We start from the raw sequence: 18,073 nt of genomic DNA on the forward strand, positions 1-18,073 counted from the left end.
CTCCTCCCGGCCCCGAGCGCCGCCCCACGTCGCTCCGCCGCCGCCCCTCGTCGCCCCCTCACCGGCCGGCCTGTCCACCTCCAACTCCGGCTGGCCATCCTCGTCGTGCGTGCGTGCTACAGTGACGGTGAACAGTGCTCGCCCCGATCCAGATCTGAGATTCAAATGAACGGTTGACTTTTTCTCTCCCGAACCCTAATTTTCGAGCATACTTTGACCAGTGATATCTCCGCATCCGTAGCTCTGATTTGGACATACAGTATATCAAAATGTTCGCCTCGATGAGTACATCATTTCATTCCATTGCATCATTTTCATTTGAGATCATCTTGATGCCCGAAATGCTATTAGAAGAGGGCTTCGTGAGTTAATTGTCAGATCTGCTAGTTCATCTTAGACTATTGTCATTTTTGCCATGATTATTGTGTGCATGATATGCCTGTGAGTCCTTCATATGTTTTGTTAAGGATTTTGTCTTCTTTCCAGAGGTGCAACCCATGCATTTTTGGGATGTGTGTGGTGACTTGTGCAAGCTTGCAAAGTGAGGCACCCGGTAAATCAGTTTTCAGGGACTTAGTAGTTTTCACTAAGTCTGGGATTATTTAGTTCATGATGCCATATGTTCAGCTTGTTTCCTAGTGATCCGTGCCTCTTTTGAGGATGATCAGTAAAGGAGTTTTGTTAATCTTGTTATGCTCTATCCATCTGTTTCTTTGTTTGCAATTATGGAGCACCCTAGCTTGAGTCAATCTAGCTCTACTTTTGCTTCATTGTGAATCTGGGCAGATCGTCAACTCGTTTGCGATTTTGCCGATGTTGTTGTGGTTGATCCGTGCATGCTATGCCATTGTTCTTGCCATTTCTAGCTAGAATTTTGTGCCTTCTTAATGGATGTATGCTTTCCTTGCCATGACTTGCACCGTGGTGAGTGCATCGAGCTCGTTTACGTTCCTTCGTGAGTCATATTTCAGCATGTCTCACTTTTCACTAAGTCTGAAAACTGATTGTGTTTTAGCTATGTTCGTGTGCCCGTTAGTATATTTTGTGAACCCTTTTGGCCCCAGGTCACTTTGGGTCTTTTGTTAAGCTTGTTGAGTAGCTCCATGCCATGTTCTTACTTGTCTTAATCAGGTCGTGTATCATGTTGTTTTGCTGCTCCGAAGAGGGCTTCGAGATCTGAAATTTCAGACGTGTTAATTTCACCAAGTCTGAAATCTGTTTTGCATTTGCGTTTTTGCCATGCTTGTTTGAACCTCATAATGGATGAATTGGCCGTGGCTCAGTGCTAGTCTTTTGTTAAGCATCTTGTGTGCATCCCTGCCATGTATTTTGTTGCCATGTTTGGGTGTTGTAGCATGTTCATTTTGTTGCATTTAGATGCCTACTTGCTGTAAATCGCAGACCGGTGTCAATTTTGAATCACTTGCCATTTCCAAACCGTAACTCCGATTCCAGCGTTCTTTACATCGTTTTCAAGCGATTTCATCTCATCTTTCCAGTGGCACCCTTGGAATTCCAAGTTGAGGCCAGGTTCATGCATTTCCTGTCATATCTTGCATTTTGCATCCCGCATCGCATCCCGCATAACATATCGTCATTGCATAATATCGCTTGATCCTTGCACGTGGTTGATTGTGTCCTTGTTGATTGTTTGTCTTGTTTGGGTAGAGCCGGGAGATGAGTTCGCTAACGAGGAGCCCGTTGAGTTTGCTCTTGAGGATCCAGTCAACTCTGACAACTGTGCAGGCAAGATGATCATACCCTCGAAATCACTACTATCTTTGCTATGCTAGTTTGCTCGCTCTTTTGCTATGCCAATGCTACGATGCCTACCTTTTGCTTGTCAACCTCCCAATTGCCATGTTGAAACTCTAACCCACCTTGTCCTAGCAAACCGTTGATTGGCTATCTTACCGCTTGCTCAGCCCCTCTTATAGCGTTGCTAGTTGCAGGTGAAGATTGGAGCCGTTCCTTGTTGGGATATTTATTTACTTGTTGGGATATCATTATATTGCTATGTTATGTTAATGCTTCTATATACTTGGTAAAGGGTGGAAGGCTCGGCCTCTCGCCTAGTGTTTTGTTCCACTCTTGCCGCCCTAGTTTCCGTCATATCGGTGTTATGTTCCCGGATTTTTGCGTTCCTTACGCGGTTGGGTTATAATGGGAACCCCTTGACTGTCCGCCTTGAATAAAACTCCTCCAGCAGTGCCCAACCTTGGTTTTACCATTTGCCACCTAGCCTTTCCCTTGGGTTTCGCGGACTCAAGGGTCATCTTATTTTACCCCCCCGGGCCAGTGCTCCTCTGAGTGTTGGTCCAACCTAGAGCACCGTGCGGGGCCGTCCCTCGGCAACTTGGGTTACGTTGGCTCCCATACTCTTAGCTTATCCGGTGTGCCCTGAGAACGAGATATGTGCAGCTCCTATCGGAATTTGTCGGCACAGCGGGTGGTGTTGCTGGACTTGTTTTACCATTGTTGGAGTTGTCTTGAATTACCGAGATAGCGAGTCCGATCGGAACGTCTTGGGAGGAGGTCTATTCCTTCGTTGACCGTGAGAGCTTGTCATGGGCTAAGTTGGGACTCCCCTGCAGGGATTGAACTTACGAAAGCCGTGCCCGCGGTTATGGGCAGATGGGAATTTGTTAATGTCCGGTTGTAGATAACTTGAACCTTAATTAATTAAAATGAATCAACTGAGTGCGTTACCATGATGGCCTCTTCTCGGCGGAGTCCGGGAAGTGGACACGGTGTTGGAGTAATGTTTGCGCAGGTTGCTCTCTAGTTTCTCGCTCGTGCTTTGCCTCCTCTTCTCGCTCTCTTTTGTGAATAAGATAGCCACCATATATGCTAGTCGCTTGCTGCAGCTCCACATATACATTTGCCTTACCCTTCCTATAAGCTTAAATAGTCTTGATCGCGAGGGTGCGAGATTGCTGAGTCCCTGTGGCTCACAGATACTATAACTCCAGATGCAGGTCTAGGTGATTCCGCTCCAGGTGACGCATACGAGCTCAAGTGGGAGTTCGACGAGGACTCTCAGTGTTACTACGTGTCTTTTCCCGATGATCAGTAGTGGTGCCTAGTTGGGGTTCGATTCAGGGCCTTGTCGCATGTTGGGTTTTCTTCTATTTTGGCGCCGTAGTCGGGCCATGAGTGTTTGTATGATGGATGTTATTTATGTACTTTGATGTGACGTGGCGAGTGTAAGCCAACTATGTATCTCCCCTTTTATTCTATATATTGCATGGGACATTTGTGATGATTGCCTAGCTTGCTTTCAATGCGGTTATGTCTCTAAGTCGTGCCTCGACACGTGGGAGCTATAGCCGCATCGAGGGCGTTACAAGTTGGTAATCAGAGACTTCCTCGACCTTAGCAGCCCCATTGCTTGATCGTTTTTAGCGGCCGAGTTGTGTCTAGAAAAATGTTTTGAGTCTTTAGGAATTATATATCGGAGAGTTTAGGAATTCTTTTTACTTCCCAGTCTCCTCATTGCTCTGGTAAGGCATCCTGACGTAGAGTTTTGACTCTTCTCTTCTCAAATTTCACTAAATTTTTTTAGGATCACGCGAGTATCTTGGAATCGTTCCGATGGCTTATGATGAGAACATTGTCTTGGTGCCTCCTGTTAGGGGTTTAGTGGAAGTGTCCCGGGGAGTTGAGCTCTAAGGTGTTGTCATCATAATTTTATCGTTGCAATTCTGGAATACTTGAGATATGTTCGCCGACATCGAAAATCTCTTTTATGCATTTCGTTGGTGAGATAACCTCGACGCCACCCAGTACTGGGGCGGGAGTTCGGGAGTATCGCCATAACTTGTATAACGGATGCTTTTCGAAGGTTGAGGTAGATGGTTTCCGAAGGTTTCTTGGTTATGTGTTGAAGGATGGATACAACTGGATGTAGGATTTGCTAGTTTGGGTGAGATATTATGCTTCCCCTGTATCCCCAACACCTGATTGCATAACCGGAAAGGTTCGGGAGTTTCATAGGTGGGAATTCTAGTAGCTCTAGTTTTTTCTTCCACAGGTATTGGTTTGAGATTGGGATTTCTTACCGATTATTCGTTCTCGTTCCGTACCTTGTTGATTTATTTCTCTACCTTAATTCTACATGGCTTCTCAATTTATGGATATGTGGCCATTTCAAGAGGAATGCATTCGTTCATTTTGTTCGGATGTGAAGACTATATGTTGCAATTTCCATTCCGTTGGATTCAGCTTCAATATTTATCTGTCAATGTGCTAATGGTGGTCAACCTCTTCAGGATGGCTCCTCCAACGCGCACGACTCCAAATCCTGATCCGCCATCACCTCCACCTCCTCCAGAGGAATGGCAAGATGTGATGGCCGCAACCAATGCAAACACATAGCTGATCATGCAAATTCTTCAAGAGCGCAATCAAGGCAGTCAAGGGAATCAAGGCAGCAATCAGGGTCACTTTGCTACACTCAATCCAGTTCCTTGCTAACGGGCCAAAGACTTTCAGCAATTGTGTTGAGGCAACCGATGCTGACGATTGGCTTGTGGATCTGTGTAAGCATTTCGAGTGCAGTAACGTCAGGCCTGAGGACTTTGTTAAGTTCGCTTCCTTCCAACTCAAAGATCAAGCTGCAGAATGGTTCCAGCAGTACAAGGATTCCAGAGGTGGACGTGTTATCACTTGGGATGATTTCCGTCGAGATTTCCGAGCTCATCATATTCCGCAGAGCGTGGTTGAAAGCAAGCGTGAGGAATTCCGCAATCTGAAGCAAGGCTCTTTGTCTGTCTATGACTACAACAAGTTGTTCCAGAAGCTTGCCCGCTTTGCCAAGCAGGACGTGCCTGATGAGAAGAGCATGATATACCAGTTCAGGGGTGGTCTCAGAGAAGATATTCAGCTCGCTCTTGTTCTCTTCGAGCCCTTGAGGTACGATGAGTTCTACAACATGGCACTGAAGCAAGAGGCTGCTCAGTTGAGGTGTGATGCTTCCAAGAAGCGAGTCAGAGATGCTACTTCTTCTTCCTCTACTCAAGTGGCCAAGCAGCAGAAGTTTTGGCTTCCTCCTCCTCCGTTCCGTCAGCCGTATCAGCAGAAGAGCAAAGGTGGCAGTGGTTCTTCCCACCCACCCAACCCTGGCTTTCAGAACAAGACTTCGTCTCAATCTCCAAGATCAAGTGCTCCGTATCACCGTCCGCTTTCAGAGGTCATGTGCAACAAGTGCCAACAGAAGGGTCACTATGCCAACAAGTGTTTCAACCAGAGGCGTCTTCCTCCTCCTCCTCCTGTCAGATCGGCAAGTACAGTTGTGGTCAAGCATAACCCCAAGCATGCCAAGGTAAATTTGATGAATGCAGCTCAGGCAGAGGACTCGTCAGATGTGATCATGGGTAACTTTCCAGTTAACTCTTTTCCAGCAAAAGTTCTTTTTGACACTGGTGCATCGCATTGTTTCATGTCAAGATCATTTGTTTCCAAGCATGACTTCGTTTCACAAATGTTGGGTAAACCTATGGGAGTGGTTTCTCCGGCTAAGTCTATGAGGGCTACTTCAATAGTTCCGGATGTTTCTATCATGATGGGTGATTTCAAGTTTCTGGCTTCTCCAATGGTTCTTGGTAACTCGGATATTGATCTTATTCTCGGGATGGATTGGCTTTCTAAGCACAAGGCTCAGCTTGATTGTGCAGCCAGGCAGATTCAATTGACTCATTCGTCTGAGGATGTAATTGTCTTTGCCGCTCGGGATAATACCATCCGTCTGTTTTCTCTCAATGAGAAGGGTGAATTGGATGCCATCTCTCAAATTCCAGTCGTTTCCAGAAGAGCTCCCAGGAACGCCTCCGCACCGGCCAGTTGAATTCGTTATTGAACTTGAGCCTGGCACGGAACCTGTGTGCAAACGTCCTTACAAGCTCGGACCTGAAGAGTTGAAGGAGCTGAAGAAGCAACTCGATGAGCAAGAAAGAATGGGTCTCATCCGGCCTAGTTCTTCTCCGTGGGGTTGTGGTGTTCTTTTTGTGAAGAAGAAGGATGGAACGGACCGACTTTGTGTTGATTACCGTCCAGTGAACAAGAAGACCATCAAGAACAAATACCCTCTTCCCAACATCAATGAGCTGTTCGAACAACTCAAAGGTTGCCAAGTATTCTCCAAGTTTGATCTCCGTATGGGTTATCACCAGATTCGCATTCGTGAAGAAGATATTCCCAAGACAGCATTCAGAACAAGCTTTGGTTCATATGAATACACTGTCATGTCTTTTGGCCTCGCCAACGCTCCTCCGACGTTCTCTCGCATGATGAACTTCATCTTCAACGTCTACACCAATGATTTCGTTTTGGTCTATCTCGACGATATTCTGGTTTTCTCGAAGAACAAGGAAGATCATGCCAAGCACTTGCGTTTGGTTCTTGATAAGCTCAGGGAACATCAGTTCTACGCCAAGTTCTCCAAGTGCGAATTTTGGCTCGATGAGGTTATTTATCTTGGTCATATCATCTCTTCCAAGGGCATTGCCGTGAATCCTGAGAAGGTGTCCGCAATTGTGAATTGGGAACCTCCTCAGAATGTGAAGCAACTCCGCAGTTTTCTCGGTCACGCAAGCTATTGCCGAAGATTCGTTGAAAACTTTTCTAAGATCGCGAAGCCTCTCTCTAATCTTCTTCAGAAGCACGTCAAGTACGTTTGGTCTCCGGAGTGTGATATTGCTTTCAACACTTTGAAAGAGAAATTGATCACTGCTCCAGTTCTGACTCCACCTGATGAATCCAAGCCGTACGAGGTCTTTTGTGATGCCTCTCTCCAAGGTCTTGGCGCAGTATTGATGCAAGAGAAGAAAGTTGTTGCTTATACATCTCGCCAGTTGAAGCCTAATGAGAAGAACTACCCCACTCATGATCTCGAGTTGGCGGCAGTTGTGCATGCTCTTTTGACTTGGAGACATCTTCTATTGGGAAGAAAAGTGGACATTTTCACTGATCAAAAGAGTCTCAAGTACATCTTTACTCAGCCTAATCTCAACCTCAGGCAAACTCGATGGGTCGAAATGATTCAAGAGTATAATCCGAGTATCGAGTATACTCCGGGCAAGGCTAATGTGATTGCTGACGCATTGAGCAGGAAAGCGTATTGCAACAGTCTGATTCTTAAACCTTATCAACCCGAGCTTTGTGAAGATTTCCACAAACTTAATCTGCAAGTTGTTCCTCAAGGTTTCCTTGCCAACCTTCAAGTCTCTCCTACCTTAGAAGAACAGATTCGCCAAGCCCAGCTTCTTGATGCTATGGTGAAAAAGGTGAAGATTGGGATTGCCAAGAGTCAGTCCAAGTACAAGTGCTACCGCCTTGATGACAAGGACACTCTTTTCTTCGAGGATCGTATTGTTGTGCCCAAAGGTGAACTTCGTAAAGTGATCATGAATGAGGCTCACAATTCTCTCCTCTCCATCCACCCTGGGAGCACGAAGATGTATCAGGACCTTAAGCAAGCTTATTGGTGGACTCGAATGAAGCGCGAGATCGCTCAATTCGTGAATGAATGTGATGTCTGCAGAAGAGCGAAGGCAGAACACCAAAGGCCAGCTGGTCTCCTCCAACCTCTTGCCATTCCAGTATGGAAGTTTGACCACATTGAAATGGACTTCGTGACTGGGTTTCCAAAGTCCAAGCATGGCAATGATGCTATATTTGTTGTCATCGACAAGCTCACTAAAGTGGCTCACTTTCTGCCTATCAAAGAGTCGATCACTGTAGCTCAATTGGCGGAACTCTATACCTCTCGCATTGTCTCTCTGCACGGTATTCCTCAAGTGATCTCTTCAGACCGTGGCAGCATCTTTACCTCGAAGTTTTGGGATTCTTTTTAGAAGGCCATGGGCACCAACATCCGCTTCAGCACAGCTTTCCATCCTCAAACAAGTGGTCAAGTTGAGCGTGCCAACCAGATTCTTGAAGATATGCTCAGGGCTTGTGTGATCTCCTTCGGCATGAAATGGGAGGATTGTCTTCCTTATGCTGAATTCTCCTATAACAACAGTTTTCAAGCAAGTTTGGGCAAGGCCCCATTTGAAATTCTGTATGGCAGGAAGTGCCGTACCCCTCTCAACTGGTCTGAAACCGATGAACGTCAGCTTTTGGGTAATGACTTAACCATAGAAGCAGAAGAAATGTGCAAAGTCATTCGTGATAACCTCAAAGCAGCCCAATCCCGCCAGAAGAGCTACTATGATAGTAAGCACCGTGATTTGGCTTTCGAGATCGAAGATCATGTTTACCTCCGTGTCTCTCCTATGAAAGGTACTCGTCGTTTCGGAATCAAAGGGAAGCTTGCCCCTAGATACGTCGGACCTTTCAAGATTGTCAGCAAGGGAGGCGACCTCGCCTATCAACTCGAGCTTCCTTCAAACTTTGCAAATGTTCATGATGTGTTCCATGTCTCTCAGCTTCGAAAGTGCTTGACCGCACAGTCAACTTCGAGGACATTGAGCTCCAAGAAGATCTCTCCTATCGTGAGCACCCAGTTCCTATTATTGAAGAGACTGAACGCAAGACTCACAACAAGTCAATCAAATTTCTCAAAGTCAAGTGGTCTCACCATTCCGACCGTGAAGCTACCTGGGAATGCGAGGATCACCTCCGTTCTGAGTACCCGGCGTTCTTTCAGTCCTAGATCTCGGGACGAGATCCTTTTGTAGTGGTGGAGTATTGTAACGCCCCGGATATAACTTTCCCAATTTGTACTCCAACTCTTGCCGTTTTCGGCGTTAAGTTATATTTATTTCTCGGGTTCGGGTCTTTGTCTCCGTGTGTTGTTTTCGTTGTCATGCATCTCATATCATGTCATCATGTGCATTGCTTTTGCATACGTGTTCATCTCATGCATTCGAGCATTTTCCCCATTATCCGTTTTGCATTCCGGCGCTTCGTTCTCCTCCGGTGGTTATTTCTAGCTTTCTTTCGTGTGTGGGGATTAAACATTTCTGGATTGGACCAGGACTTGCCAAGCGGCCTTGGTTTACTACCGGTAGACCGCCTGTCAAGTTTCGTATCATTTGGACTTCGTTTGATACTCCAACGGTTAACCGAGGGACCGAAAAGGCCTCGTGTGTGTTGCAGCCCAACACCCCTCCAATTTGGCCCAAAACCCACCAAACTCTCCTCCATCGTCTAGAGCGTTCGATCACGATCGCGTGGCCGAAAATCGCACCTCAGTTGGACTCTCCTAGCTCCACTTATGCCTATAAATAGCCCCCTCCGAAATTCTTCCTCTTTCCCCGAAACCCTAAATCCTCTCTCTCCGCGCGCCGGACAACGTCCACCGGCGCCGGACGCGTCCGCTTCGCCCCACCGCCGCCACGTGGCGCGCCCCCACTGGCCCGGCCGCATCTCCCCGCCAGCCGGCCCGGGAGGCCCATCGCCGGCCCCCGCAGCCCGTCGCCTCCCGCCGCTCGGCTCCTTCCCAGCACGCTCGCGCCGCCGCCCATCTTCCATGGCTCCAGGAGCCCGCGCCACCACTGCGCCATCGCCGCCAAGCCGCCGGAGCTCGCCGCCGCCTCGCCCCAGGCCCGCTGCGCCTCCTCCTGGCCCCGAGCGCCGCCCCACGCCGCTCCTCCGCCGCCCCTCGTCGCCGGATCCGCCGCCCCCTCACCGGCCGGCCTCTCACAATATGCCTAGTATGTTCACTTATGCTTCACAAAGTAGTTAGATTCCCCACTTGTACTTATTCGTTGATTCGTACAAATCTGGAACCAACTCTCTATCTATGAGTGAATGTCTTCGCACTATGAGGTCAATGTCTTCTAAACTGATTTATCTTCAAAATCTTCTGAGAATGCATATGACCTCTTCCCCTTCCCTCGCACCTTAATGCTCTCACAGGTACATGTCCGTGGGAGAATCCCTTGGTTCTCATAGTCTACATTCATTTGTAGAATTCTTATAGCATCATATAAATTCTCCCAAAGCCAGTTCCTGTTTGACCAGCAAGCGGAAGCCTTTGAAACCTTTAAACGTGTTGAAGCCATTTAGTTTGAAGTTCATGGCTACAGAGAAATCAGCAAGGAAGGGTGGCAGACAGTGTCGAGGGGGAACATCAAGAGATCTGCCTGATGACCTCTCAGAGCTGTACAAGACAGATGAAGGAAATATGCCCTAGAGGCAATAATAATGTTATTACTTTATTTCCTTATATCATGATAAATGTTTATTATTCATGCTAGAATTGTATTATCCGGAAACATAATACTTGTGTGAATATATAGACAAACCAAACGTCACTAGTATGCCTCTACTTGACTAGCTCGTTAATCGAAGATGGTTATGTTTCCTAACCATAGACATGTGTTGTCATTTGATTAATGAGATCACATCATTAGGAGAATGATGTGATTGACATGACCCATTCCATTAGCTTAGCACCCGATTGTTTAGTATGTTGCTATTGCTTTCTTCATGACTTATACATGTTCCTATGACTATGAGATTATGCAACTCCTGTTTACCGTAGGAACACTTTGTGTGCTACCAAACGTCACAACGTAACTGGGTGATTATAAAGGAGCTCTACAGGTGTCTCCAAAGGTGAATGTTGGGTTGGCGTATTTCGAGATTAGGATTTGTCACTCCGATTGTCGGAGAGGTATCTCTGGGCCCTCTCGGTAATGCACATCACATAAGCCTTGCAAGCATTACAACTAATGAGTTAGTTGCAAGATGATGTATTACGAAACGAGTAAAGGGACTTGCTGGTAACGAGATTGAACTAGGTATTGAGATACCGACGATCGAATCTCGGGCAAGTAACATACCGATGACAAAGGGAACAACGTATGTTGTTATGCGGTCTGACCGATAAAAGATCTTTGTAGAATATGTAGGAGCCAATATGAGCATCCAGGTTCCGCTATTGGTTATTGACCAGAGACGTGTCTTGGTCATGTCTACATTGTTCTCGAACCCGCAGGGTCCGCACGCTTAAGGTTTCGATGACAGTTATATTATGAGTTTATGAGTTTTGATGTACCAAAGTTAGTTCGGAGTCCCGAATGTGATCACGGACATGACGAGGAGTCTCGAAATGCTCGAGACATAAATATTGATATATTGGACGGCTATATTCGGACACCGGAAGTTTTCCGGATGATTTTGGAGAAAACCGGAGAGCCGGAGGGTTACCGGAACCCTACCGGGAGTAGTAATGGGCCATATGGGCCTTAGTGGAGAGAGAGAAGGGCGCCAGGGTGGGCCGCGCGCCTCCTCCCCCCTTGGTCCGAATTGGACTAGGAGAGGGGGGGCGGAGCCCCCCTTTCCTTCTCCCTCCCCACTTCTTTCCCCCTCCTAGTAGGAGTCCTACTCCTACTAGGAGGAGGACTCCTCCTGGCGCGCCTATAGGGGCCAGCCGGCCTCCTCCCCTTGATCCTTTATATACGGGGGCAGGGGGCACCCCTAGACACACAAGTTGATCCACGTGATCATATTCTTAGCCGTTTGCGGTGCACCCTTCCACCATAATCCTCGATAATATTGTAGCGGTGCTTAGGCAAAGCCCTGCGATGATAGTACATCAAGATCGTCACCACGCCGTCGTGCTGACGGAACTCTTCCCCGACACTTTGCTGGATCAGAGTCCGGGGATCGTCATCGAGCTGAACGTGTGCTAGAACTCGGAGGTGCTGTAGTTTCGGTGCTTGATCGGTCGGGCCGTGAAGACGTACGACTACATCAACCGCGTTGTGCTAATGCTTCCGCTGTTGATCTACAAGGGTACGTAGATCACACTCTTCCCTCGTTGCTATGCATCACCATGATCTTGCGAGTGCGTAGGATTTTTTTTGAAATTACTACGTTCCCCAACAGTGGCATCCGAGCCTAGGTTTTATGTGTTGATGTTATATGCACGAGTAGAACACAAGTGAGTTGTGGGCAATATAAGTCATACTGCTTACCAGCATGTCATACTTTGGTTCAGTGGTATTGTTGGACGAAGCGGCCCGGACCAACATTACGCGTACGCTTACGCGAGACCGGTTCTCCCGACGTCCTTTGCACAAAGGTGGCTAGCGGGTGTCAGTTTCTCCAACTTTAGTTGAACCGAGTGTGGCTACGCCCGGTCCTTGCGAAGGTTAAAACAGCACCAACTTGACAAACTATCATTGTGGTTTTGATGCGTAGGTAAGATTGGTTCTTGCTTAAGCCCGTAGCAGCCACGTAAAACTTGCAACAACAAAGTAGAGGACGTCTAACTTGTTTTTGCAGAGCATGTTGTGATGTGATATGGTCAAGACATGATGCTGAATTTTATTGTATGAGATGATCATGTTTTGTAACCAAGTCATCGGCAACTGGCAGGAGCCATATGGTTGTCGCTTTATTGTATGCAATGCAATTGCGCTGTAATGCTTTACTTTATCACTAAACGGTAGCGATAGTTGTGGAAGCATAAGATTGGCGAGACGACAACGATGCTACGATGGTGATCAAGGTGTCGCACCGGTGACGATTGTGATCACGATGGTGCTTCGAAGATGGAGATCACAAGCACAAGATGATGATGGCCATATCATATCACTTATATTGATTGCATGTGATGTTTATCTTTTATGCATCTTATCTTGCTTTGATTGACGGTAGCATTTTAAGATGATCTCTCACTAATTATCAAGAAGTGTTCTCCCTGAGATGCACCGTTGCGAAAGTTCTTCGTGCTGAGACACCACGTGATGATCGGGTGTGATAGGCTCTACGTTCAAATACAACGGGTGCAAAACAGTTGCACACGCAGAATACTCAGGTTATACTTGACGAGCCAAGCATATACAGATATGGCCTCGGAACATGGAGACCGAAAGGTCGAGCGTGAATCATATAGTAGATATGATCAACATAGCGATGTTCACCAATGAAACTACTCCATCTCACGTGATGATCGGACATGGTTTAGTTGATTTGGATCACATAATCACTTAGAGGATTAGACGGATGTCTATCTAAGTGGGAATCCTTTAGTAATATGATTAATTGAACCTAAATTTATCATGAACTTAGTACCTGATAGTATCTTGCTTGTCTATGTTTGATTGTAGATAGATGGCCCGTGCTGTTGTTCCGTTGAATTTTAATGCGTTCCTTGAGAAAGCAAAGTTGAAAGATGATGGTAGCAATTACATGGACTGGGTCCGTAACTTGAGGATCATCCTCATTGCTGCACAGAAGAATTACGTCCTGGAAGGACCGCTGGGTGCCAGGCCTGCTGCTGGAGCAACACCAAATGTTATGAACGTCTGGCAGAGCAAAGCTGATGACTACTCGATAGTTCAGTGTGCCATGCTTTACGGCTTAGAATCGGGACTTCAACGACGTTTTGAATGTCATGGAGCATATGAGATGTTCCTGGAGTTGAAGTTAATATTTCAAGCAAATGCCCGGATTGGGAGATATGAAGTCTCCAATAAGTTCTATAGCTGCAAGATGGAGGAGAACAGTTCTGTCAGTGAGCATATACTCAAAATGTCTGGGTATAATAATCACTTGATTCAATTGGGAGTTAATCTTCCAGATGATTGCGTCATTGACAGAATTCTCCAATCACTGCCACCAAGCTACAAGAGCTTCGTGATGAACTATGATATGCAAGGGATGAATAAGACTATTCCCGAGCTCTTCGTAATGCTGAAAGCTGCGGAGGTAGAAATCAAGAAGGAGCATCAAGTGTTGATGGTCAATAAGACCACTAGTTTCAAGAAAAAGGGCAAAGGGAAGAAGAAAGGGAACTTCAAAAAGAACAGCAAGCAAGTTGCTACTCAAGAGAAGAAACCCAAACCTGGACCTAAGCCTGAAACTGAGTGCTTCTACTGCAAGCAGACTGGTCACTGGAAGCGGAACTGCCCCAAGTATTTGGCGGATAAGAAGGATGGCAAGGTGAACAAAGGTATATGTGATATACATGTTATTGATGTGTACCTTACTAATGCTTGCAGTAGCACCTGGGTATTTGATACTGGTTCTGTTGCTAATATTTGCAACTCGAAACAGGGACTACGGATTAAGCGAAGATTGGCTAAGGACGAGGTGACGATGCGCGTGGGAAATGGTTCCAAAGTCGATGTGATCGCGGTCGGCACGCTACCTCTACATCTACCTTCGGGATTAGTATTAGACCTAAATAATTGTTATTTGGTGCCAGCGTTAAGCATGAACATTATATCTGGATCTTGTTTGATGCGAGACGGTTATTCATTTAAATCAGAGAATAATGGTTGTTCTATTTATATGAGTAATATCTTTTATTGGCATGCACCCTTAAAGAGTTGTCTATTCTTATTAAATCTCGATAATAGTGACACACATATTCATAATGTTGAAGCCAAAAGATGGAGAGTTGATAATGATAGTGCAACTTATTTGTGGCACTGCCGTTTGGGTCATATCGGTGTAAAGCGCATGAAGAAACTCCATACTGATGGGCTTTTGGAACCACTTGATTATGAATCACTTGGTACTTGCGAACCGTGCCTTATGGGTAAGATGACAAAAACACCGTTCTCCGGTACTGTGGAGAGAGCAATAGATTTGTTGGAAATCATACATATAGATGTATGTGGTCCGATGAATGTTGAGGCTCGTGGCGGATATCGTTATTTTCTCACCTTCACAGATGACTTAAGCAGATATGGGTATATCTACTTAAAGAAACATAAGTCTGAAATGTTTGAAAAGTTCAAAGAATTTCAGAGTGAAGTTGAAAATCATCGTAACAAGAAAATAAAGTTTCTACGATCTGATCGTGGAGGAGAATATTTGAGTTACGAGTTTGGTCTACATTTGAAACAATGCGGAATAGTTTCACAACTCACGCCACCCGGAACACCACAGCGTAATGGTGTGTCCGAACGTCGTAATCGTACTTTATTAGATATGGTGTGATCTATGATGTCTCTTACTGATTTACCGCTATCGTTTTGGGGTTATGCTTTAGAGACAGCTGCATTCACGTTAAATAGGACACCATCGAAATCCGTTGAGACGACGCCTTATGAACTGTGGTTTGGCAAGAAACCAAAGTTGTCATTTCTGAAAGTTTGGGGCTGTGATGCTTATGTGAAAAAGCTTCAACCTGATAAGCTCGAACCCAAATCGGAGAAATGTGTCTTCATAGGATATCCAAAGGAAACTATTGGATACACCTTCTATCACAGATCCGAAGGCAAGACTTTTGTTTCTAAATTCAGAAACTTTCTGGAGAAGGAGTTTCTCTCGAAAGAAGTGAGTGGGAGGAAAGTAGAACTTGACGAGGTAAGCGTACCTGCTCCCTTATTGGAAAGTAGTACATCACAGAAACCTGTTTCTGTGACACCTACACCAATTAGTGAGGAAGCTAATGATAATGATCATGAAACTTCAGAACAAGATACTACTGAACCTCGTAGATCAACCAGAGTAAGATTCGCGCCAGAGTGGTACGGTAATCCTGTTCTGGAAGTCATGCTACTAGATCATGATGAACCTACGAACTATGAAGAAGCGATGGTGAGCCCAGATTCCGCAAAATGGCTTGAAGCCATGAAATCTGAGATGGGATCCATGTATGAGAACAAAGTATGGACTTTGGTTGACTTGCCCAATGATTGGCAAGCAATTGAGAATAAATGGATCTTCAAGAAGAAGACTGACGCTGACGGTAATATTACTGTCTACAAAGCTTGACTTGTCGCAAAAGGTTTTTGGCAAGTTCAAGGGATTGACTACAATGAGACCTTCTCACCCATAGCGATGCTTAAGTCTGTACGAATCATGTTAGCAATTGCCACATTTTATGATTATGAAATTTTGCAAATGGATGTCAAAACTGCATTCCTGAATGGATTTCTGCAAGAAGAGTTGTATATGATGCAGACGGAAGGTTTTGTCGATCCAAAGGGAGCTAACAAAGTGTGCAAGCTCCAGCGATCCATTTATGGACTGGTGCAAGCCTCTCGGAGTTGGAATAAACGCTTTGATAGTGTGATCAAAGCATTTGGTTTTATACAGACTTTTGGAGAAGCCTGTATTTACAAGAAAGTGAGTGGGAGCTCTGTAGCATTTCTGGTATTATATGTAGATGACATATTACTAATCGGAAATGATATAGAATTTCTGGATAGCATAAAAGGATACTTGAATAAAAGTTTTTCAATGAAAGACCTCGGTGAAGCTGCCTACATATTGGGCATCAAGATCTATAGAGACAGATCGAGACGCTTAATTGGACTTTCACAAAGCACATACCTTGACAAAGTTTTGAAAAAGTTCAAAATGGATCAAGCAAAGAAAGGATTCTTGCCTGTGTTACAAGGTGTGAAATTGAGTAAGACTCAAAGTCCAACCAATGCAGAAGATAGGGATAAAATGAAAGATGTTCCCTATGCTTTAGCCATAGGCTCTATCATGTATGCAATGCTGTGTACCAGACCTGATGTTGTCTTGCTATAAGTCTAGCAGGGAGGTACCAAAGTAATCTAGGAGTGGATCACTGGACAGCGGTCAAGAACATCATGAAATACCTGAAAAGGACTAAGGATATGTTTCTCATATGTGGAGGTGACAAAGAGCTCATCGTAAATGGTTACGTTGATGCAAGCTTTGACACTGATCCGGACAATTCTAAATCGCAAACCGGATATGTGTTTACATTAAACGGTGGAGCTGTTAGTTGGTGCAATTCTAAACAAAGCGTTGTGGCGGGATCTACATGTGAAGCGGAGTACATAGCTGCTTCGGAAGCAGCAAACGAAGGAGTCTGGATGAAGGAGTTCATATCGGATCTAGGTGTCATACCTAGTGCATTGGGTCCAATGAAAATCTTTTGTGACAATACTGGTGCAATTGCCTTGGCAGAGGAATCCAGATTTCACAAGAGAACCAAGCACATCAAGAGACGCTTCAATTCTATCCGGGATCTAGTCCAGGTGGGAGACATAGAGATTTGCAAGATACATACGGATCTGAATGTAGAAGACCCATTGACTAAGCCTCTTCCACGAGCAAAACATGATCAACACCAAAGCTCCATGGGTGTTAGAATCATTACTGTGTAATCTAGATTATTGACTCTAGTGCAAGTGGGAGACTGAAGGAAATATGCCCTAGAGGCAATAATAATGTTATTATTTTATTTCCTTATATCATGATAAATGTTTATTATTCATGCTAGAATTGTATTATCCGGAAACATAATACTTGTGTGAGTATATAGACAAACCAAACGTCACTAGTATGCCTCTACTTGACTAGCTCGTTAATCGAAGATGGTTATGTTTCCTAACCATAGACATGTGTTGTCATTTGATTAATGAGATCACATCATTAGGAGAATGATGTGATTGACATGACCCATTCCATTAGCTTAGCACCCGATCGTTTAGTATGTTGCTATTGCTTTCTTCATGACTTATACATGTTCCTATGACTATGAGATTATGCAACTCCCGTTTACCGGAGGAACACTTTGTGTGCTACCAAACGTCACAACGTAACTGGGTGATTATAAAGGAGCTCTACAGGTGTCTCCAAAGGTGAATGTTGGGTTGGCGTATTTCGAGATTAGGATTTGTCACTCCGATTGTCGGAGAGGTATCTCTGGGCCCTCTCGATAATGCACATCACATAAGCCTTGCAAGCATTACAACTAATGAGTTAGTTGCAAGATGATGTATTACGAAACGAGTAAAGAGACTTGCCGGTAACGAGATTGAACTAGGTATTGAGATACCCACGATCGAATCTCGGGCAAGTAACATACCGATGACAAAGGGAACAACGTATGTTGTTATGCGGTCTGACCGATAAAAGATCTTCGTAGAATATGTAGGAGCCAATATGAGCATCCAGGTTCCGCTATTGGTTATTGACCGGAAATGTGTCTCGGTCATGTCTACATTGTTCTCGAACCCGTAGGGTCCGCACGCTTAAGGTTTCGATGACAGTTATATTATGAGTTTATGAGTTTTGATGTACCGAAGTTAGTTCGGAGTCCCGAATGTGATCACGGACATGACGCGGAGTCTCGAAATGCTCGAGACATAAAGATTGATATATTGGATGGCTATATTCG

The sequence above is a fragment of the Triticum dicoccoides genome, chromosome 2A (genome assembly GCF_002162155.2).
Source record: "Triticum dicoccoides isolate Atlit2015 ecotype Zavitan chromosome 2A, WEW_v2.0, whole genome shotgun sequence".
In the NCBI taxonomy this organism is placed as follows: Eukaryota; Viridiplantae; Streptophyta; class Magnoliopsida; order Poales; family Poaceae; genus Triticum; species Triticum dicoccoides.